The sequence below is a fragment of the Erithacus rubecula genome, assembly GCF_903797595.1.
Source record: "Erithacus rubecula genome assembly, chromosome: 5".
Lineage (NCBI taxonomy): Eukaryota > Metazoa > Chordata > Aves > Passeriformes > Muscicapidae > Erithacus > Erithacus rubecula.
Window position 1 is genome coordinate 45,937,814 of NC_136687.1, and position 23,116 is coordinate 45,960,929.

The following is a 23,116-nucleotide window of genomic DNA, read 5'->3' on the forward strand; positions in this document are numbered from 1 at the left end:
TACCTTTTTCTATTAATGCCTCTAAATAATACATACTTCATCTTTTGACCTCATCTCTTCATTGTTCTATATTTTGTTCTCTCTAATACTTCTCTGATGTGCAACATAGACCAATGAGATTAAACCCTGTTTGCTACTAATCTGACATAAAGGCCTTGATTCCTCAGTATTTCAAGGTACAATGATAATCATGGTAATGAGGAAAACTTTTTTGTTTGCACTATGACATAATTAAGCTGTATCTAGTAGTACTTAAATTGCAAAGTGTTCACAGAACTGTTCTAACACCATCTGTAGTAATAATGGGGAATAGTACTAACCTGGGGAATAGTCAAAAAGACTATTTTTTAAAAGCTTCATTGGAAACAAAGAACAAAATAGAAGCCTGGTCTTTTCCAAGTGGAAACATGACAATCCTGCAGTGAGTGCAGGAGATGGGAGAACATAAACATTTCAAATCAATACAGACAAAATGCTAAAGGAATTTAGTGTTTTCACTGATATTGGTCTTAATCAGCTTCTTTATTAGAGATGATTGCATAAAAGCTGAAAGATTAAGCTTGTTCAAAGAGCTGAGTATTGCCATTTGTTGTTTTTGAACTGATTTTCTGTAATCCAAGAGCTACTAAATTTGTTCTAATTAATAACACTTTTAAATTGTAGGAGGATGGAAAGGTGCATTTGTAAAGTAGTAAGTTTCTTAATGTTTCAGATTTTTCCTTTTTCTCTGGTACCATGACTGTTTTCAACCCACCCTGAAAATATAACACTTAATCTGCACATTGATGATTATTACACATGAGCTTGTCTCTGGGCTCTGTCAGAGCCTCTCTGAGGGCTGGTGACCTTGCCCTAATTAGAAGATGTCATTCCCAATGGGCTAACAGCAGATCTGCCCTTAACACCCATGCTCTGGGATTAATTTAATGGGTGCAGTGCAAAATGCTGGTTTCTGTGCAAACAGGCTACTATGGGAACAGCTGTTTCAGCATGTTCTTGCCTTGGTAGACTTTCAAGCCATTTGGACTTTCTTTCTGTGGCAGTCAGTGCTGGCAGATGCCCTCTTATGTTCAGAGGTGAATCTTGTCCCTGGAAAAGTAATTGTGAAAGTGCAACGAAAGGGCATTGTGGTTTCACTGCAGGAGTCACTGCTTGATCTTTTCCTGACACTGCTGAACAGGCCTTGCTGTCTTGTATATTAGACTGACTTAATTGGAAGATTAGAATATTGTTGAAAACTTAGTGGTTGCTGAGGGATTTTTTTTCCCCTTTTTCTTAGTTAGTAAAATTGAACATTCTCTATAACTACATGTAGAAGAATAAAAAATATTCCCTTTGCAGAGTTGTGCTGAATAAGCAGGACTGTATCAGTCTTTCCAAAATTAAATACCAGCCAGACCTGCTGTTCATATGTGACATACTTATTTGCATTTGCTCTGATCTTTTGCCCAAATGAAAAAGCAGGAACTGAATAGGATTTAATTACAGGCTTATTTAACCTTTGTTTTATGGAAGCAGCCATGAAGTGTCACATTTATCTGAGTAGAACTTTTGAAACATGGTCCTTTTTACCCTCCATTTTATCTTCTGAAGAAGAAGATATCTGATGCATGCTTTTGTTTTGTTTTTTGTTTCATTTCCCTCTGGCAGAAGCATACATTTAGTGTAATGATATTAGGGTACTTCTGTCATAAAGAAAATAGTGAATTAAATTTTTTTTTTCCTCATTTTAAGTCCTAAGCAAAGCAAGTTTTAGGGAATGTAGTTTTATAGGGTTCTATTTCATCATAGCATGAGGGGGATTGTAGACTAGATTCATCTTTCTAACGTTTGATAGGGCTTTTCATGGCTTCTCAGAAGAACTTGTCTAATCTAACTTCTGTCAATTTTGGTTCATTGGCTTCTCTGGATTTCTTTTAAATTATAGTTATCACCCATGAACAAAACTATTTTACTTGTGGCTTAATCATTTCAATTAACATTAAAACCAGACATAAATATTCAGCCATTTTTAGAAGCAATTTATTTTTCAAACTAAGTTTACCTTAATTTTTTCATGTTGTGATGTTTTTCTCATTTACTAGAAAAGTGCACTAGATATGCTGATCTGTTTCCACAGGATGGGATGCATGATGCATGAGCAAGATCTACTCAGTATGGCTAAATCATGTAAATAGGTAAGTTTTATCCTAATTTATGCTCAGGAAGTGAGTTTGTTTCTGATGTTTTTGGCTTGCAGAATTAGCTCTGTTGAGTTCTAGTGCTAATGTTATTTAGTAAGAATCACATTCTGAGAAACACAAGAAACTTTCTCTTACAATAAAAGCTCTGCCTGTAACAATTTTTTATGTGAAGTGCCACAATAGAGTGGCATTTTTTTTTCTTCATTGTTGTTCCCATTCAAGGAATAACAAGGTATTTTAAGTGTTTGTGTATCCATGTAGAGAGATAGAGGGAGAGAGAGAGATGGGAAAAGAGAGAAAGTGTCGTAACCACAACATGTGTTTCTCTGGAGATTCATCTGTTTTCTTCAGTGACAAAGCCACTTGATTATCCCTGTTGGGATTGCAGGCTAATACAGCTATGGAAGAACAAGCTGAATGCCATATTGCTTAATCAGCCAAGTGATTGGTTAGTCTAAGTTATTTTGTGTAGAGGACAGATGCCATAGCCTCTGGCAGAAACAATGTAACATGAATTTTCACATCTTGTCATTCTTTGCTAACAGCTGGGAAAAAGATATTTGCTAGACAACTAAGCTTGGAGTATTGCAAACTAGTAGTATGAAAATCAGTGAGGAAGGGCAAACAGTGTCTTTTCCAGGGTTGGAATGTTTCCTGGATATTAAGGGATTATGCAGAATATTATTTTAAGCACTTTCAGGTTACTTCAATTGTCAAAGTTACCTTGACAAATCTCCCAGGCCTCTTAGTATGGCCACTAGAGAGCAAAGCCAACATTTGACACATAAGGGGAAATTTAAAAATTCAGGATAGCATTATCCCAGCTCAGATAAGCACACTCAATGTGAGCTTACAATTGTTTGTTTCAATTTCATGGTGCATGTACAATGACACAAACACAATAGACAATATCACCAAGAATAGCTTTTCTGCTAAGTCAAAAGGGAAAAAAATTTCACCATTATTAGATTTTATTATTATTAAGAGTTTCATAAAGGCTTTAAGCAGAGCTCTTAGCACTTTTCCCTTTTGTACAAAGAGTAGACAAATCCTTGTTTGAATTAGCTTGATATTCACTGAGACTATAGTAAGGAAAATGCATACAATTAATTTTCATTTAATAATTTGTTATAATTCAGTTTGGTGTTGTTTAAAGAGAGTAATTCTAGTCTATAACACAGAGGAATTCTGCAGGAATTTATCCCCTAAAAGGGTTATCAAGCATTGGAATGGCTGTACTGGGAAGTGGTGGAGTCACCATTCCTGGAAGTGTTTGATAAACAACTGGACATGGCACTTAGTCCTATGGTTTAGTTGACAAGGTGGTGTTCAGTCAAAAGTTGGACTTGATGACCTTGGATGTCTTTTTCAACCTTAAGGATCAGATGATTCTGTGATTGACCTTTCCACTGGGTACAACTTTGTCCCATGCTTAAAAATGAAAAATCTTGAAGACATTATTTCCCAGATGACACAAGGGGTTTCTCCATGTCTGGGTTTTAAATTAAGTTGCTGCTCAAATGAATTCTCAAGATTTCATAGAGCTGCATTGTTCTTTTCTCCTATGTTAGAGATTATGTTAATGAGAAATGTTTTATACCTAAGCAGTAGTAAAAGAAGCAGTAGTAAAAGAGGAAACCAGAGACTGGTATGAAAGAAAACTCATGGATATATGCACTTTTGCATACAAAAACCCCCCAAACCTGTTCTGTTATTACATAATATAAATGGCATGAATTGAAAATGATCCATTAACTGAAATGGAAGATCATAATGACAGTCATGTAGAATAGTCTGTAACCATTTAAAAAGAAATCAGTGTAATTCCCAGGAATTACTTTATCTTAGGATCCTACTAGTACCTCTGAATAAGCCCATCCATGACTTTTTCATCTTTTTTTTTTGTTACTCTTCTGTCAGTCACATTTGCCTCTCTAATTTGATCTTTTCATTCTGATGTGCTCCTATGAGTCTGTGTTCATGACTACTGCAGTTGAGAGGTACAAAATTGTTATTTTGTGCACTTATTGTGAGCATTCTGCACTTGATTATACACTAGCATTTAATGTCTTTGACTCTGTTTAATACTTTATATTATTAGAATCTGTGCTTTGAATACACTATTTTTGCAACTATCTTATCTATTTTAATTTTTCTCCATCTGTTAAACTTTAGTATTGGATAATCTCAAAGCAAACCGTATTTGTTTAGCAATGATGGAAACAGAACACTTTTAGAAATGAAGTGTAGCATGACAAATGCTTGTTAGAAGGGAGTCTATGCTTTTTTATCTTTAAGAGCAATGGGAAAATCTACCCCTAGACAGAGATTTCTGCTCACCACTTGAGCAGAAAATACACGCTGATGGAAGCAGCAGTTGCTCTTCTGAATTCATGGGAGCATTACAAACAGGCACTTTTGGATTTGGCTCAGAAACTTGGAGTGATGTGAGTCCTTGAAGGTTCAAGTGGAGAACAGGCCTTTTAGCCTGGCTTTGCATAAGAGATTCATATACTCTGGGTATATGGATTATCCTACATAAAAGGTCTTCATCAGTTTTTACCATATGGTTAAAACATATATACATATTTTTGCTGTTACATCCAGGCACTGTGAGGCAGCTGGTATTAATGAATAAAAATAGCCAGCAAAATCCTGGCATGTGGTTGCTAGAAGGAACAATTTATAGCCAAGGGTCTTTTAGATTACTAAAAAGCAGAAAAAAGGAACAACCCCAAAACACATGACCTCTGAAAGTATGTATGAACTCTAAGTTTCTTCTGCACTTTGGGCACCTGTATTGCTCAAGGCAACAGAATATGGAATGGATTAAAAGATATTAATTCTTTTTCTGTTGCTAAGAATTATAAGGAAGGCAATTGAGGAGTGTGGTGTTTTGAGTTTCTTTTTTAAACACCATTGCTCTAGTCTGTCTTTTAGCTGATATTAGTATCAAGACATTTGTAGCTTCATTAAGAGCTTGGGAGAGATAAATTTCTCAGAATAAATTAAATATAACTTACAAAGTGAGCCTTGGAAGGTGGTCTTAGTGTAATGCAAAACTATGAATCCTGTCAGTTTATTTAATTGACCTGGTTTAGATTTTTGGCTTCTAAAAAGTAAAGCTGACCTTCCTTCTCCACAGAGCAATAACAAGATGCAAGATTCTTATGTTTCAGAAAATGACTGTTCGGTAGTCTTTACCATTTCATAATTGATAGTTACCAAGCAAAGGAGAGGAAAAAGAACATCAAAGTAAGATCAAAATAAATTTAAAACTGGCAAATGTTTATGGAATTACATTTTAAATGCTTCACGATTCATTCAATTAGTTCAAAAAGAAATGGAGTAGTGCCTAAATTATATTAAAGTTGGAAAGGAACAGAGGTCCTGATCTAGAGAGAAACACAGCACTAGCATTTGTCAAAATTCATCAAAGTAATTAAAATGAGAAATAGGAATGCATTCTTGTAGTTAGCATGATTGTGAGTTGAAACAGTACCTAGAGATCTGATGGTTTCTTTTTCTCTTTTTTCATAAAAAGGCCACAAGCCTTTGAAAGATGTTTTGGACAAAACAAGGCTTAATGTAGGATAATCCAGGTGAAATATTGTAGACATCAGGAGGAGCTATACAGTGGCATAGAGCCGATCCACAGGAAGGACTCAACAGAAAATATTCTTTATTAAAATTTGTCCTGAATGAGAAGTTCCCAGACTGCATTTGACTGCAGTGACAAAGACTTGCAGCAACATTGAGATATGACCAAATTTTTCTTCCCTATAAGGCTGATGGGAGCATAAGCAGGATACTGATGTAGAAAGTGGAACAGCTTATTCCCTGGTTATGCATCTATGAACTCCAGAAAAGCTAATAGGGGTAAATGTCTGGTGGTTTTGTGGCTTCATTACAGAGAAGCTCTTGGAGTATGGAAATCATAAACAGCAGGCAGGCAGACAGTTCTAGTGAGAACTCATTTCACAGTTAAAACTGCTAAACTGTGTTTTAGCTCCTTTTCATTCAAAAGATAATGCTGCTTACCACGGTCAAGTTTAAATTTTTGTTACCCACCATTGTTGGCAATGGCTTGTTAGATGCTTGAAAATGTGCATATTATTAAGCAGTAATATCCGTTGTGTATTTCTGTTTGGCAACTGTGAAATGCACGTGTATGGATGGTTCTAATACATTGCTTTGGCTTTGTGTTTGAAAGCTATCACCTCCATTTTTTGTGGATTTTCAGTGACTATTGTCAGCAACCATTTGCTGTGAATATCAGAGAAAAAAGAGAACCTAGGAGAGGCACATTTTGACTTTCCAGCAAGAAATGTATTAAGACGGAAGGTAATTCCAGGTTGGATGCTTACCTAATCCTAACAGAAAATGTAATTCCAAATTAACAAAAAAACCCAAACCCAAAACCAAACAAAAAACCCCAAAACCACAAAACTACCTTTAGGAAAATTAGTGTTTCTTGTAACAATGTATGAATACAAGTCTTGAACAAAAAAATCAGGTTCACTGTAGTTTGTGAAGATGGAAATAGATGTCTGTGGTAATAAAGTACTTTTAAACCTCCAAGTACAAGTGTTTGTACATAGAATTTTACCATTTTTGCTGGGCAAATACAATTCCAAAGCTCCCACATGTGAGGCATTTCTAATTTTACCCAGCTGAAATTTATCATGTCAGCTGCCAACCCTGAGTGCTGTGTTGTTTTGTTGCTTGGAGAGGGTTGGAACTCTTCATTTTTGGAAAATTCTTGCTCATAAACTGCAAGCAATTCTTCATTGTGGCTGAAAAAAAAAATCCTAGACTGTTTTATATCAAATAGTGTCAATCTCCTCTTAACATACTGTTCTTACCAGTGGTTTTCTGTGGAACTGCTGCTTGACAACCTCCAGTGTATTGAGTGGTTTCAAAAGAAAAGTGTTGATTGAGTCCCAGAGGTCAGTGGTGCAAACTCACAAACTGGTGGTGGAGTGATCAGATCACAGAGAGAGCAAGCTGACCCTGGAAATTGTGTGTGTGCAGGTTCTTACCTCTACTGCCTCATGGTAAGTTATTCTCTTTCAGAAGGGATAACCCAAGGTATGTGTGCAGATCCGTGGGTCTTTTGGAATAGCAGAGCTACTGTAGCCACATGGTCCAGCCCCTTTCTAGGGCACTCTTATCTGGTGGTAGGAAAATGTGTGGAAAGTAAACATTTATATAAAAATCCTGGGATTTATGTTATGCCAGTGTGATATTATTACAGAGAACAGTAGCAATATAAAGTAGGTGCAAGACAGAGATGAGTAATAAAATAACTCCTGTCCTTGCCATGGTCAGAATGCTTTTCCTGATTGATCAAACCAAAAGCTTTCTTTTTTTTTTTCCATTGGAAACATTATTTACAAGGAATGAAAGTATTTCCATGACTAGCCTAACACTGTAATTTGAATATTAGAATAAATCCCCAGTTATAGCCATTTATCAAAATCCTGAGGGTTCTGAAGAATGGATTTTGATGTCACCATTAGACAGCTGTCTCACACACAAATTGGTACAAACTGTACTGTATAGAATACTATGGATGTTTAAATGTGCTGTTAATTCTGAAAAAGAAACTTATTTTGCTAGACAACTCTCTGTCATCTTAAAAGTGTGGAGTCTTAAGATATATATAAAATGTCTAAAATACATAAAAGACAAAAAAATCTATGTAAAATCTCTCTTAAAATCCAGATAAACTATTGCATACTTTTGATGTACAAGAACTTTAAAAACCTCTTCTCTATGTTCAGTATACTGGGGAGTTCATTCAAATGTATGGGTTGTCATATCTATTGATGCTTTTAAATTGACTGAAATGAAAATGACTTCTTAAAATCTTATTGCATAAAGTGTGCTGTTATTGCATTCCATTATTTGGGGTGATTAGAATCTCAGAGATCTCAGTTTATTGCTGGTGTACATTGCAGGTGCCTGCTGAAATGAACACTGTGCATTAGTTAAATGGGAAGCAGTCTGCTTCCAGACCTTACAGCCTTTAAGTATCATACGTGAAGAAAACACTGGAAGATAAGAAAATATAATGGCAATAATACATCTTACTGATGAAAAACAAATGCAGAGTACATTTCTGTTTATAACCTTTTTGAATTCCTTTATTTTCTTTCCATGCCTGACAGATTACTGTACTGTTTACCCTCAGAACAAGGCCTGAGGTGGTGATTTGGTTAATCTTGGTAAGCAGTGCTAGGTGCAGTGGTGGGAGGAGGTCAGAGGTTCATATGAGCACCACCTGGCTCCATTAGTTTAGCTTTTTATGCTAGCTAACTCTGGGAAGTCTTACTTATCTATGTCATGCAAAATTGCACAAGTGAACACAGGAATGTCAATGTTCAACGTGTAACATGAAAATGCTTAAAAAATACTTTGTAAAGGTTGTTTAAATATTTTAATAAATAATATATACTTTTTAAAAAATGTATGATGAGAACACCATAATCTTCCCCATCAGGCCTTTCTGTCAGGAGAGTTTCTTTATAAATTCCTTCTGTGTCTAGGTATTATGTAAGCTAAAAGTCCCTTGGCTATAATACATATTGGTTAGCTGATCTTTCAAATCAACATTTAAAATTGTTTTGTTTCAGCTTGAAGTTATTTGTAAATTAAACAAATGTCTTTATTTATTGCTTATTGATTATATTACTTATAATTTCAAATTACACTAAAATATTACTTTTTAATCATTATTGTCCTTACTTATTACTCACATTGAACCAATTCACTTTTCCATAGAAAAATGATTACTAAGACATTGCATTGTACTCAAAGTAAAGATACCTCATTCATTACTCATCATGCAAGTTTAAAATAACACATGCAGGAGTGCTGTAATTATAGTTTCTGTATTCTAAGGGCATCTTTGAGACTCCTTGACTCTTTCCCTAGTCCTCTTTCCACAATTTCAGACCAGATACAAGCTTTTCAGGAAGAGGACTGATGGAATTCTAAGACCCTGTTAAAGAAAAGCAGTAGGATGTTTCACAAGAGTGCCTACCCATTATGATGATTTTTTTTTTAACCTTCTCTAAGATTAAGTGACTGCTATTACCAAAAGGGACCTGAGATTCCTAGGAAACATGAAGGAGGACATGAAGCAAGTGTGGCCATGCACTGGAATGAGCCCATGGGAGGGGCACTAGTATCATTAGAGAGCTGAAGCTTTGTTCAGCCTTTGGGGAGGTTAAAGGGAGACCTTGTGTCTGTCCACAGCTACCTGATGGGCTTATGGGTTTAGAGAAGACAAACACTTGTTGGAGGTAAATAGTAAGAACTAAGAGGCAGCAGACACAAGTGGCAACAAATGAAGATGTTAGTTATCGAAAAAAATCATATTCACAGTAGTAAAATATTTAAAATAGTTGCTCAGAGAGGAGGTGAAATATCCATACTTGGGGATATTAAAAATTCATCTGGACAACATTCTGAGTAACCTGCTTTGAACAGGGAATCAAATGAACTTTAGAGGTCCTTTCTGAATTATTCCGTGAACTCTGGGGAAGAAAAAGGAAAAACAAAAAAAATAGAAAAATAATCTTATGGCTCTGATATGACTTGTGTGCTGCAATGTTAAAACTGACCCATGGCAGAAAGTTTGGACATTTGGGGAGACACGTCTTGAAAAAAAAATCCAGATGAACTCTCTCCCGATCCTATAATTCAACAAAGTTATTTATCTTTGTACTTCTTTACCTTTCTCAGCTGTAGGGAACATCTGTTCCATGGGAGTTACCATCTCTTAATTAATTTATATCTGCAGATGGGAAAAAAGGGAAAAAAGATAAGAAAAAGTGAACTTCTGGATAAACCCAGGAAAAATAACATTTTCTTGATTGTTTTCTCATTGTAGCCTTTCTCACACTTAAGGAAGTTTTCCTTGCAAACTGTAAGAAAATAATTTTTGACTAAAGATTGCCTTAGACCTCCTATGATTTCCATAAAATGGATTCACATGCTTTTATGATTGAGGCAGGGTGTTACTATAATAAAATAAAAAAAACCCCAACCAACTAATAAAAATAAAAATAGAGTAAATAACTTTTTGACTAAATGAAATATGGTTGGTAAGAAGAGGCATGACATGTTTAAAGGTTTCCCATGCCCCCACTCCCTCTCAGTTCTGTCTGCTCTGTTTTTACAGGCTTGTCCCTACTATTGTCAATTCAGTGCCTATGTCCCTGCAACTCCTTGGCCTTTGCTGCATCTTGTAATCCCTCTGCCTTTCTTCCACTAATCTTGCCTTGTGTCTGCCAAGCACAGTCTTTTACACCTCTCTTCAAGTTGTCCACCTAATTTCTTAGAGGAACAATGAAATGTGGAAAAAAATGAAAGAAAATAACAATCTTGTCTGTCACACAAGTTTTAGGCATAAATCCAATTCCTCTTGTTACGAACTTATTCTGTAAAGAAGAGCTTGCAAGAGGGCATGGTATAGTTCCTGTGGAGAAGGAGAAAGGATTTTAATCTACCATCTTGATTTGTGGGCAGAAAAAGGAGCTTGGATTTGAGGAAGATTTACTTATGTTGTTGGACAACTGAGTTTCCAGACTCTTGAACTTGTAAGTCGAGCAAATGAGTATTTTGCCACTTATTTTCCACTACAAGTTCATTGTACTTGAGACAGAACTCCTTTCACCTGTATTATTATTTTACAGGAAGGGGAACATCAAGTGTATTTTGTACCAGAGTCCAACTGTGTTGAACAACTGTATGCACATTGTTTTTTTTTTTTTTCTCTCTTACCCTTTTTTTATGATTCTATTGTTCCCATATGTGTTCATTCCAAATAAATAACTACCAACTTTCCTTGGAGCAGTCAGAAACCACTAATGAGCTGCTACATAGCAGCTGTGTCAGATTACTACCAGTTTTCAACCAAATTCTCTGCCCTTCTTGTTCTTCTTGCATCTGCTCCAAAGCAGCACTGGAGATTTTTGACTGATGATGAACTCAAAAGTTGTTAAAGCACTCAAAACCATGCAGATTCAGCTTTATGAATATATCTAAGATGAGCCTTTGCTAATGTGTCTTCAAAAGTTCAATTATTGACACATTCATTTCACAAAACAGCCAAAAGCTCAGGTCTTGTGCAGGTTCATGTGATGGAACAATAGGTAAAATCAGAATGATCACATTTAGCAGGACTGTGCCAGATTAGGATGTGCTTTTCTTTTCCACTTCTGTCTGATGCTTTGAATGTCATAAATGGTCTCCTTGTTGAGCTGTCTTTGACCAGCTGCTGTCATGCCTGTGCTCTTTTCACTGCCACTTTCTTCTTCTCATCCCACAGGCAGCTGAACAAGTTGCATGCCAGAAGCTCAATGGGAGCTGGAAAGAGCATTAAAGTGTCCCTTTGGTTTTATTTCAATATCTTTGCCAGATCCTGATGTTGGGTGGAACCCGGAAAGTTTTCACATAAAAAAACAATTGAGAAAATACCATTGATAGTACTAATTTGGTTTTTGACAAACTTGAGACTGTCTTAAAACTCAGAGTAACCTTCTACAGTGGTTTATTTATTTGATGTGGTTACTCATTGATAATGAGTATATATTTTTTTAATTTTTGGCATAGGAAATATGAAGTCTGGAACCTGTACTTTTTAATGCTTGAAGGCTTCTGGATCAGATGTCTTAGTTAAAAAAAAAAAACAAATTAACAGCTCATACCCACCCCTTCAACTTCCATCCCCTCTCAACTAAAATGAAGTCCCAAAACAAAAGAGCCCCAAACTTTTTTACTGCAATTATGACTGCTGCAAGAGAAGGGAGGGAACTGCATCTGTGTCCTAGCACTCCAGCTTCTTGTCTCACTGTTTTTGTTACACTGCTCTTTTTCTAAATATAGTAAATTCACCCTCCAAAGGAAGGGCTCTCTTATGGTTAAGAGCTAGACTGTGTCTTGGAAGGATGGTGGTGCCATTGGTGCCCCTCTACCACTGGCCTTGCTGTCTTCTTCCTGCCCCACCTGGAGCAAGGCTCTGTGCCCTGGTGTTCAGACGTGTCCAGCTGAGGAGGTTGCAGATTTTCCACAGCCTGGAGACCTCATGCTTCTCCCTTATGCCACAGATGTTGCTTCTGCTTTTTTGGTGAATCCACCCCTTCATAGGCTTCTAACTCCTTCTGGTATCATTGTTCCTAGCCTTGCATTGTCTATCTGTTGATTCTTTCTCTAGAAGGAATCTCTTCTTCTCTATTTAAATGTTAAGTTTTATTGTAAACCCAAACACCACTTTCCTGTAGTGAATGGTATAAAACAAATAATCATGTCTTAATTGAGTTGAATTAAAAGACATCTTTATCAAAATTGAAGCAGGGAATAAATAACTGTACTAACTCCTCAATGGATAATTTTAAACTTTTCTAGACTCTATTGAATTAAATTTCCAAGGTTATCAATAGAAGTAGTGTTGAATATCATATCAGTGCTTAGACATAGGTCTTCACTGACTCATGTTTAAGCAAAACCAATAATGAACAACATTGGGGAAATTCAGAATCATCTCAAGTGTCACTGTGTAACAATGCAATGTGATGACCAGTGCAAAACTAAAACCCTGCCATACAAACACATTTAAGACTGGCAAATGGTTCCTAATATTCCTCAATGAGTGGAAATAGAGGAAAAAAGTCCCTTAATGACAATGCATAGCAAGTGGCTTAGAATAAATCCCAGATACTTTGCTGTCCAATCTGTTGGCCTAATAATTATTTCTTCACAATATTAGTAAAGGACATGAAGAGTAGATTAAAGGAACAGGAATTTAATCAGATATTGAAGGTCTTCAGAAATTTGACAACATAATCTATGGCCCTAGAAAGCCATAGGTAGTGTTGTCAGTGTTTCAAACAAGGCAGATAATCCCCACTAGTTTTTAACTTTGTTATGGATCCTAAGATCAGTAATAATTACAATTCTGCTTTCTCAGACAAAATTTCTACTGAAGTTCCTCTTAGTGAAGACCAGAGGATTGGATATCTTTTGTGTTTAAATTCAACACTAAAAAATCTCCTCCTATAATCTTTGATGTTGACTTCAGAGTTGTTTCTAATAGGTTTTCCTTTTAATAACATGCTTGCATCAGAATGGCAACTTTGGTTGGTTAGTTCATTGTATTCATGAAAGATTATATCAGAGTACAGACCTCACTGAAGTGTTTTGTATCACTGGCAATGCAGCTGATAATCATCTTTCTTTTATTTTCATTCAGTCCTGATCCAAACTGTTGGAATAAACCAGGCTCTTTTTGTTGGAATGGAATTTGCATAAGGACTCTCAACTATCCAGTAGTAAACTGTACTTTAAAAAAATTCTGTCAGTGGTTTGTGTTTTAAAAGTATTGCAGAAATAACCTATCTACAGTTGAAAGAACTGCATTCAGATGTATCACAAGAGCAATTTGCCAAGCAATCAGCTGAAGCAGGAGGTTCCAATTTTTCAGAGCTTTAAGGGCTCCTGGCAGGGAGGAAAGCTGTGTTAGATACATGCTGATACAAGTATAAGATAAGCAAGCACTTGCTGCAATGTTGTTGGTTTAATTACCCTCTGGTGTCTAATTGTGATCCTCCCTTGGGATATCAGTACTGAGGATACAAGTTTAAGTCAGTTCTACTTTTTAAATAATTGCACATTTTGGCAGGAAAAAAATAGGGCCTGGCTTAAAAGGGGTGAAAACTATAATTACAGTGAAACTCAGAAGAAACATCTCTCTTTAAGACAGTGTCCAGGCCTATGATGAACAAAATTCCAAAAGCAAAATACCTCTTTCCAAAGTGAGTTAAAACTACTTAGGTAATAAACAATTATATGTAGCTTTTATAATAGACAATTAAGCAGAGCTTCTGGATACCTGCTTTAGTACACATAAGCATAGTGAAAGGAATCTATAGTAAGATTTGAAAAATGAAAATTTCTATTAACATAAGTTTTGTTGATGTCTTGTGGGATTGAGGCAGATTCTGTAACATTTTGATGTTTTCTTCTTTATTCCAGTGATGAAGTCATATGAAGAAATATTACCTATCTGGTAAAGTGGTTATCATTTTCTACTCTTGGACATGAAGAAGGTGATCTTTTTGCACAAGGAAAAAAAATGCAATCATTTTATCATGTGCTAATACTGTAGATATTTTCCCTTGAGTGTGGGTGACATTACATTTCTATTAATAATACGTAATTGCATTCTCTCTGCCTTTGAAAAATACTGGTGGTATTTCTTTCACTTCTAATTTCCATGTTTTCAATGTCAATATTTGAAAAGGCCTTTTAACCACACCCTACTTTTAATATTTTATTTATTATTGATTTTTTTTTTGCAATTATAATATTTTATTTTCCCTCTCATTTAATTATATTTTTCTAGTAATCTAACTGTAAAGGGCACAGCATAAGAGCACATTGCTAGCAGCTGTGGCTTTTTACATAACTAGCAGCAGAGGACCACCTCTTGGGTCCTTGACTTGATGTAACTTCATGCTATGATTTCCTGCCTTGCTCTCACAGAAAGAAGTCTTTGGGGACCAAGCTCAAGCTGTTTGCTTTGCTTTGTTTTATTTTATTTTTTTCACAACTATTACATTAGGGCCATGTTCTCAGCAGGTCTTTCAGGCACTGTTGCAACATACTTGCATAATAACATTAACTCTATTTGGTAAATCCTTCTTCCAGCTGACCGTTGGTGTTATCAATTATTTTTTATACAACTATACTGAGTTACCTACCATTCCCCTTTCATGTTTATTTTGTTATTTACAAACTATTTTTTTGTAAATTATATATCTGTTTTTAATATTCAGAATATTTCCCAGATCAATATAATATTTCATATTTGTTGTTGGTTTTGTAAAAAATTAAAGGATAAATAGATTATTAAGTAAAAAATTGAGATATAAAACATTCTTATCTACTGTGATACTTTGTGTGGTTGTGTTTTTTACATTTCTTTGCTCCCTTGAAATCTTCTGATTGGAGTGATGGAGACTTGTTTAGAATGTCATTTAGATTGAAGGTTATGTGCCTGAGAACAAGCTTTATAATGGAAGAAACAGCATAAAATCCAGTCTTGTGATGCATGTACCACACAAATAATACAGGACATAATTTTTCTCAGCATAATCACAGAACAGATTACTTGTATTGGTCAACAGTATCAGTGAGTCTTCCTTCCTTGCTGTAAACCATGATGTGACTCGTGAAAAGGCCCCTGTGAAGTCTCTGATATTGCTCTGAGTGGAGCAATATCAGCAGCTGAGTGCATTCTGTGGAGGCATGTCCCAGGCTGCTTGCTGGGTTCTGCACTCTTTCCTTGTTGTGTGTCCAACCACTTTTGGAGACAGGGGCTCAATGAACTGCTGATGTGACTCCATGTGCCTGTTCCTACATCCTGCCAGAGTCCACCAGGGCACATTTCCCCCCACACCATCTGTGGATCTCTGCTCCCCCATGGACCTCCAGGGGCACAGCTGCCTCACCATGATCTGCACCATGGGCTGCAAAGGAATCCCAGCTCCAGCACCTGGAGCACCTTCTGCCTCTCCTGCACTGGCCTTGGTGTCTGCAGGGCTGTTCCACTCACACGGTCTCACTCCTCTTTTCTCTGGCTACAATAACTTCTGTGCAATAACTCTTGTTTCTGTATTCTTCAATAGCTTATCCCAGAGCTGCTGCCACAATCACTGGCACGGTTGCCAGCAGTGGGTCTGTCTTGGAGCTGCTGCTGGTGGCTCTGTCAGACTTTCTGCAGCTTCTCACAGAAGCCAGCCCTGTCTCCTGCACCTTCCTCTACCCCTGGGTTACCAAAACCTTGCCATGCAAACCCGTACAGCATTGCAAAGGAAAGGATAATTTGAAAGTAAGTGAAGAATGGAATTAAGTGGAAAAGGGGTTTACCAAATACAGATCACAGCCAACTAATCCTATAGTGTTTTAAAAAATTTTATTTTCCAATGCAACAAGCTTGGATCCTAATAACAACCTTCCTGAAGTCAAACTCAAACACTGAAATTTAGTATTCATCAGACAGAGTTGAACCAACCCCAGAGCTTATTTGACAATGATCAAGCAGCTCTTTCTGTTTGCCATTAACAAAAATAGAGTCATCAGGACAGTTTGCTATTTTGCTGATGTTGGTTTCATTGGCTTTCTAGTGTCATGCCAATAAAACCTTTTGTCAGCAGATGCAAATTAGACCTTATTTAGCAACAGCAAAACTTTCTGACAAACCTCTTCTTCCGTGCAGAGTTATGTTTTTAGTGCTGAATGGAAACCACATGAAGAAGGCAGATATAAATTTCTTAATGCAAATCTGCAATGATGTTTTTGCTGACTTTTTTCCTCCCTCCTGCTTTCATGTCCAGCCAGGTATGTCCTATTAATGTAAGACTCTAGCCTTCCACAGATTCTTAGAAAACTCAGACAGGATCTGAGGCATAAAAAGTTTGATACTGTAATTTGACTAAGGTCAGTTGGAAAGAAAATGCAAATGAATCTAAAGAAAATACAGGATCTTCCTGCAGTAAAGGTCCAAACATATTTGCTTAGGTCCTTACTAAATGCCCTGAGACAGCCTTGGAATATTACTTTTTATGTTAAGAAAACAAACAAAACTTTCCTGCTTTATATGAGAAATGAAATCTAATTTATTATTTTTATAAAGGCACAACATTTCTGATATTTGAGAATGAAAATTCTGTTGAACAGCAGGAAATTATGGCTAGGCTTGGATACAACTATGTAGCTGTCACATGTTGCCTGTGATTCTCCATTAGCTAGAGCAGTAAAGGCTTGTATCTTCATGAGGAAAGTCTTATTACTGTATCACCATGAAGTTCTTAGTTGTAACAAACTTATTATAATAACTATGTTTACCAACATGGGTTCAGTATTATATGTAGAAAACTGTCATAAAATGAACTGTTCTATAATTGATGGCACGGTGAAGAGAATAATAATTCTCCTTAAATGTCCGAAAGTGAGCTGATAAGAAGAAACCTATATAAAATGAAGTCATTTCTCTCATTTTATCCAGGCAGGAATAAAAAAAATATCCACCATATCTCCCTTTCATTTGATTAACTTTGCAACCTGCTATGTGCTAAAAGCACTGGGTATATTCTTTGAAAGACCACCAGAAAGATATGACTGTATTTTTATTATTTGGAAGACTACCAGAATTATACTAATGTATTTTTTTCTGACAGAGTATGGAGGTAAAAGGTATCAGGCTCAAATGGGAGCATTAGAGAAGCTGAAAAACTGCAAGGATTCCCACTAATCCTGTTTGAATGCACTGATATCCTAACACAACTCAGGCCATAGGTAGAAAAAGATTTTGCCAAACAATGCATATGACTTGCAAACTGCTAAGCTTTTCCATTTTTTGCAGGCAAATCTCTCCACTCTGGAGATCAAAAAATAATCTAGAAAATAGGAATATATTTAAAGCCCCAAAATTTTCCTTAATTAGGATGTTCTTTAGCTGATATAAGTTTAATCAGAAATGAGACCTCTATTCATATTTTCTTTGCTTTCTGCATGTCAGATATCAAGACATTTATATTGCAAAATAAAATTTAAAATGTCCTACAGTAGGAGAAAACTTTTGTGTTCCTTAAGGTTCTTATGTTTTAAGTACCTACAGGGAATGCTTTTCATTAGTTGGAGAATAAAAGAAGCAAATGTTATTCTGCAGGCCCTTGTTTGTCATTTGTTGATAAGCAGTCAAAAAGTCAATGTGACCCATATGTCCAAACAATATACTGCTGGACATATTTTTCCTTATGCACTGCAAATGAGATCATGCACTGTATAACAAGCATATGCATTTATTCTCTTACATTTTCCTTTGTAGAAAATTATAAAATATTGTTTGGCACAGTAAGGCAAGTGGTTTTCTTCCTTTATTAGTCTTTTGCATGAAAGGCAGAGATAATATGATTGGTTGCCTTCCATCCAGCTATTTTCAGCAAGATGAACGAGAAATTATCATAGTGAATTATTATCCTAATTCATATTTTGGACTACCTGTGAAAATGGAAGCAAATGGTGGATAGCAGAAGGGATGTTCTGAGTGTAGCTGTGTCTGTGGTGTCACCCAGTACATGAGCACTACTGAGGCCACACCTCAAGGGCTGTGCCCAGTTCTGGGCTTCTCTCTTCAAGAAAAAAATTGAAGGGCTGGAGCATGGGGCAGTGGGGCTGGAGAAGGGTCTGGAGAAGTGAGCCCTGTGAGAAGTGGCTGAGGGAGCTGGGGGTGTTTAGCCTGGAGAAAAGGAGGCTCAGGGGAGACCTTGTTGCTCTGTACAACTGCCTGAAAGGAGGCTTTAGCTGGGTGGAGTTTGGTCTGTTTTTTCAGGTAACAAGTGATAAGACAAGTGGAAATGACTCCAAGTCACACCAGAGAAGGTTTAGATGGAATATTAGGAAAATTTTCTTCACTGAAAGGGTGGTCAGGCATTTGAAGAGGCTGCCCAGGGATGTGATGGAGTCACCATCCCTGGAGATATTTAGAAGACATGTCAATGTCTTAGGGAGATGGTTTAATGGTAGATTTGGCAGTGTCAGGTTTACAGCTGGGCTTCATGACCTTAAAGGTCTGTGCTTGCACATCAGTACACACGTAAGCTGTCCCAAGTGTTTTGCAAAACTTGAACATAAAAATCCTTCGTTGGTGGCAGGGATGTGCAGGACTGAAAGTCAGTAAGTCATTCAGGTGGTCAGCAGCATTCAAACTCACACTGAGAAGAGCTTAGAGTCAGATGGAGTGGGTTGTCAGAGAACAGTGGCTAGAAATACTGTATGATGTGCTAAAATTGGCAAAAAATGTTGATTTGTCTCTTAGCTGTATTCTGCTTTGGACTAGGAAAGTAAAGAGGCTGCTTTCAGTGTTACTCATGCCTTTATGAACAATTCTGAAAAATGTAGAGAAGACATGGATACCAAAAGTTCCCTTGTGCTTTGTTCCATGGAGAGCTGAGATCCTGTCTTGTCTCTCCCCTGCATTCCCTCCTTAATACATCTGAACAGCATTATAGTTTCTTAAGTCACAGCATAGCTCTGAGAAATTCCTTAATTTCCTCCTGATTGTTGGTCCCTGTTTTTTAGGTATGGCCTGCATGTCATAGCCCAAAATGTATCACTATATATTTCCCATCAAATAAATTAATATAATCTGAAAGGAAGCAGGTTAATTGGACATTCAGGATTATTTGTTTTGAAAGCCTGTGATCCTTGTAACTGCTATATTAAATATACCTATTGTCATCATCATTAAGGCCTTCTGGAGTGTGCAGACAAAGCTTATTTGAGTGGCATTTAATACTGCAGAACCCCACGTGAATAATACAGTTTGATGTTTTTTCTAATACTGACACAAACACTTTGGTTTTAAACCTCCTAAAATGCCTTGCTCTTGCTCAAGATTTAAACTGCATGGGGTATAGAATGAAATCAGAGGTGTCATAAAATTCTGTATGTTTCATCCATGCAATTGCATTTTCTGGAATAAGAAAGAATTTTTTGTGTCTTTGTTAAGAGCATTTCTTTCTCAAGCTATCAGCTGGCATTTGTTAGATTTTTAAGTTCAGTAGCTGTCAACTGTACACAAAATGTATTAAGACAGCCTGCAAAGAGGAACTAAGAAGAAAAAAAGCCCTTTTTAGGGTCTTAGATTCACTATCCAGGTTTCTGAAAGCCATTGTATAATGTATTTGGATATGAAAATTAGAAAAGGCAGTTAAACATGAGTTTTATGCCCTGGAGCCTTCTCAAGATATCTGACCTACTGGTATCTTGTCTTCTATATGCTGCATAATATGAATGAAGTCTTCAGGGATTTTTTTGGCACTTATCAAAATCCCCAAATTAATTTTAAAAAATATATCTTCTTAATCTCTTGAAGGACTCATTAGAAGTATTTTTTTCTTTTTAATACTGAAATGTTTCTTGACATTATCCTTGATTTCTGAAGTAGTGGATGACAAAAAGGCAACTGTCTAATCTGATGATAGTTTCATTGCATCCATCTTTTAAATACTTTACACATTTTTTTCTTTGCCTGTGGCAGAAGAATATCCTTTACAGTTCACACTTATGACCTTGCTTCCAAAAGTCTCAGTTATGATATGTCGGTTCAATAACTTCACATGTAATACTCTTTTGATAGAATATTACCAATGGTACTTTCCTTCTGTTTGTTTAGCCTTTGCTTTCCAGTCTCAGTTGAAGATGTTTGGTTTTCCTTTCTTGCTTCTAATGCCCTGTTTTAATTTCTTATGACTTTGTAAATAGTGCAAAATGTTGGGAAATATTAGTAGATACTCCAAAAACATAGTATTTTGATTTTCTACATGGTTAAATTTCTTGTTTTATTCTTTTCTAAATTAATACATCTTAATTTTTTGTTGGGTTAAAACTGCCAAAATTTAACTGAGAACTCACATCCCCCTGCCCCCCACCCCCATTTAATCCAACCAGACACTAAATTTTCAACTGCTCAGCAATGCCTGAATAGTCACTAAAAGCACAACCCTTGGCAAATTTGTCCATTATGACAGAGAAATAAGATCAGGTATTAGTAGATTTGGGGTGTTTTCTCATTTTTTCTCTGCCAGGCCTTTCTCTCATATTTTTTGTCTCATTGGAATGTTTGCTCCCTCTTTATTTTCTGGCCTTACACTACCAGGAAACTATTCTCTTGGATTCACACTCTTGGTTGTGAATTGTACGACCAATTGCACTTCCCAATTTCTTTAGTGCCTGTACTCAGCTGAGGTTTGGCCTGTTGGAAGCTGCTGAAAACAGAATGTTCTTCAGCTGAGGACAGCACAGCAGGTGTAATGTGCAGCTCAGGAAGAAGAGATTCACGTGGCAAGCCCACAGCTTTAAGAGAGACACCAGGGAAAAAAGGTGAGAAAGACAAGGCAGCTGAATGCCTTGCCCAGGTGTGCCTTCATTAGGTCTGGTTGGAATTGTGTCTGGCATAAAACCTTGATCTTGTGGACCTGTGTTCATACAGCATACAGGGAAAAGATAGAAACCTGGATAAATAACTGTAAAGACTGGCCTGCTAGGGGTGAGATAAACAGGCTCCTGCAATGCACAATGATGTGCTTTGCTTGTTCTATTCCTCACACAGTTTGGATCTCCCAGAGATTGCTTTACCACTCTTGGCTACAGTGTTCATGTTACACAATTGTTTTTTGTTTGCACAAAAAGCCTATGGTTTTAGAAGATGAGATGAACTCCATAATGTAGGTCCTTTTAGTTTAATACAAAGACAAAAAGGTACCATGGGCCGTTTTCTGTGAGTGAAACAACACTGAATGAGTGGTAAGAAATGAGAAAAGCTACTATTCTGGCAATTTTTTGCTGCTGGTATTCAATGTGTTTGTAGTAGGTGGGTTAATAGTGGCAGCACTGTGACTTCGCCTAGTTCAGATCCCACAAGAAGTTATTAAAGAAGTATTGACTTTGTTGCAATGCTCTAAACATTGTGGTTTTATTGTTGGAATATAGTGGCTAAACAGAGTGTAGCATTCTTTGTGTCCATCTGTTTTTTGCATGTCTGTTCTGCAGATATCTATATATAAATAAAAAGTAATATCCTTGTTAACGGAACATAAAAACCAAATTCAAGCACCAAGAATTATTTCTTTTTTCTTCCAGTGAGTGAGTCTGTTATGTCTTTTACAGCACTGAGAGACAGACTTATTGTTTCTGTATGATTGTATTGCAGATAAATATTGACTATGCAGCCACCATGCATGTTGTTGCAATCCAATCATGGAAAAATTCTTTGCATCCATCCTCATGAATAATTCCCACTTCAGAAATTGAATGGAATGGCTGCACCTTAAAACGACTGATCATGACGTCTCAGATTAGTTGCAGTTGCACTGTCTTGTCCTACTGGTTTTACTTTGGAGCTGCTGAATGTGAAGGCTTTTGGTTTTCCAAAGTGATTCTGAATACCTTGCTAAGAGTCTGCAAGTTTCCATTGTGTTTTAGTTTTCAGAAAATCAAGTCCATGTCAATTCAGTTACAGACTGCAAACACACTGATGAAATTAAAATTGGAAAGAGTTTTTCACCTTTTTTTTTTTTGTGAAAGGAAATATATGTCATAGGGATTATGTTTTCTTCTTTTTTAATGTAGCTACATAGTATGAAAAAAGTATTGATGTTAATGAGTGTTTTTCCAGAAAAGGCAGAGAAGGAAAATCTCTGGGTGAAGAAGGCTTAGTATGAACCACAACATTCCAAAACAATGAAGAATTAATTCCTGCATCTATCTCAGACAATGAGTATGGTCGATTTTTTTTTGTTTTTGTTTTTTTTGTTTTTTTGTTTTTAATCTTTCTGCCAGGTATCTTTTAGAAATCACTGATAAATCACAGTTGCTCCTGCTCAGTTTCTGACTTGTTGAGCAGGGTATTGCATTCAAGGGAATGGGAAAGAGCTGATTTGGAATGATAGTGATTTTATGTTTTAAATTAGACACAGATCATACAGAATGCATAAGTAATTCAAATGGAGCATCTTCATTTGTATCTATAAATAACCCTGAAAAATAGATGTGTTTCCACTTTTATCTGGATATTCTTCCAAAATATCTGTCTTGTGAATATGTGAAGGAATATATCTTCATTTTGTTATGGAGTCTTAAGTTTCTTAATTGTAAAAAACCCTAATTTGTATAGAATGAAGGGAACTTTCTTTATTATATCCACAATAAAATTGGAAGCAGATATATTCTTATTAAAACTGTCTCAGGCAAAACAATTTATTACAATCATAGAAGTACTATTTGTGCATGAGTTGTAAGAAAAAAACTTTAGAGACATGTCCTGGCTATTTTCACCAGCCACAGAGTTCAGGAGGAGGCTA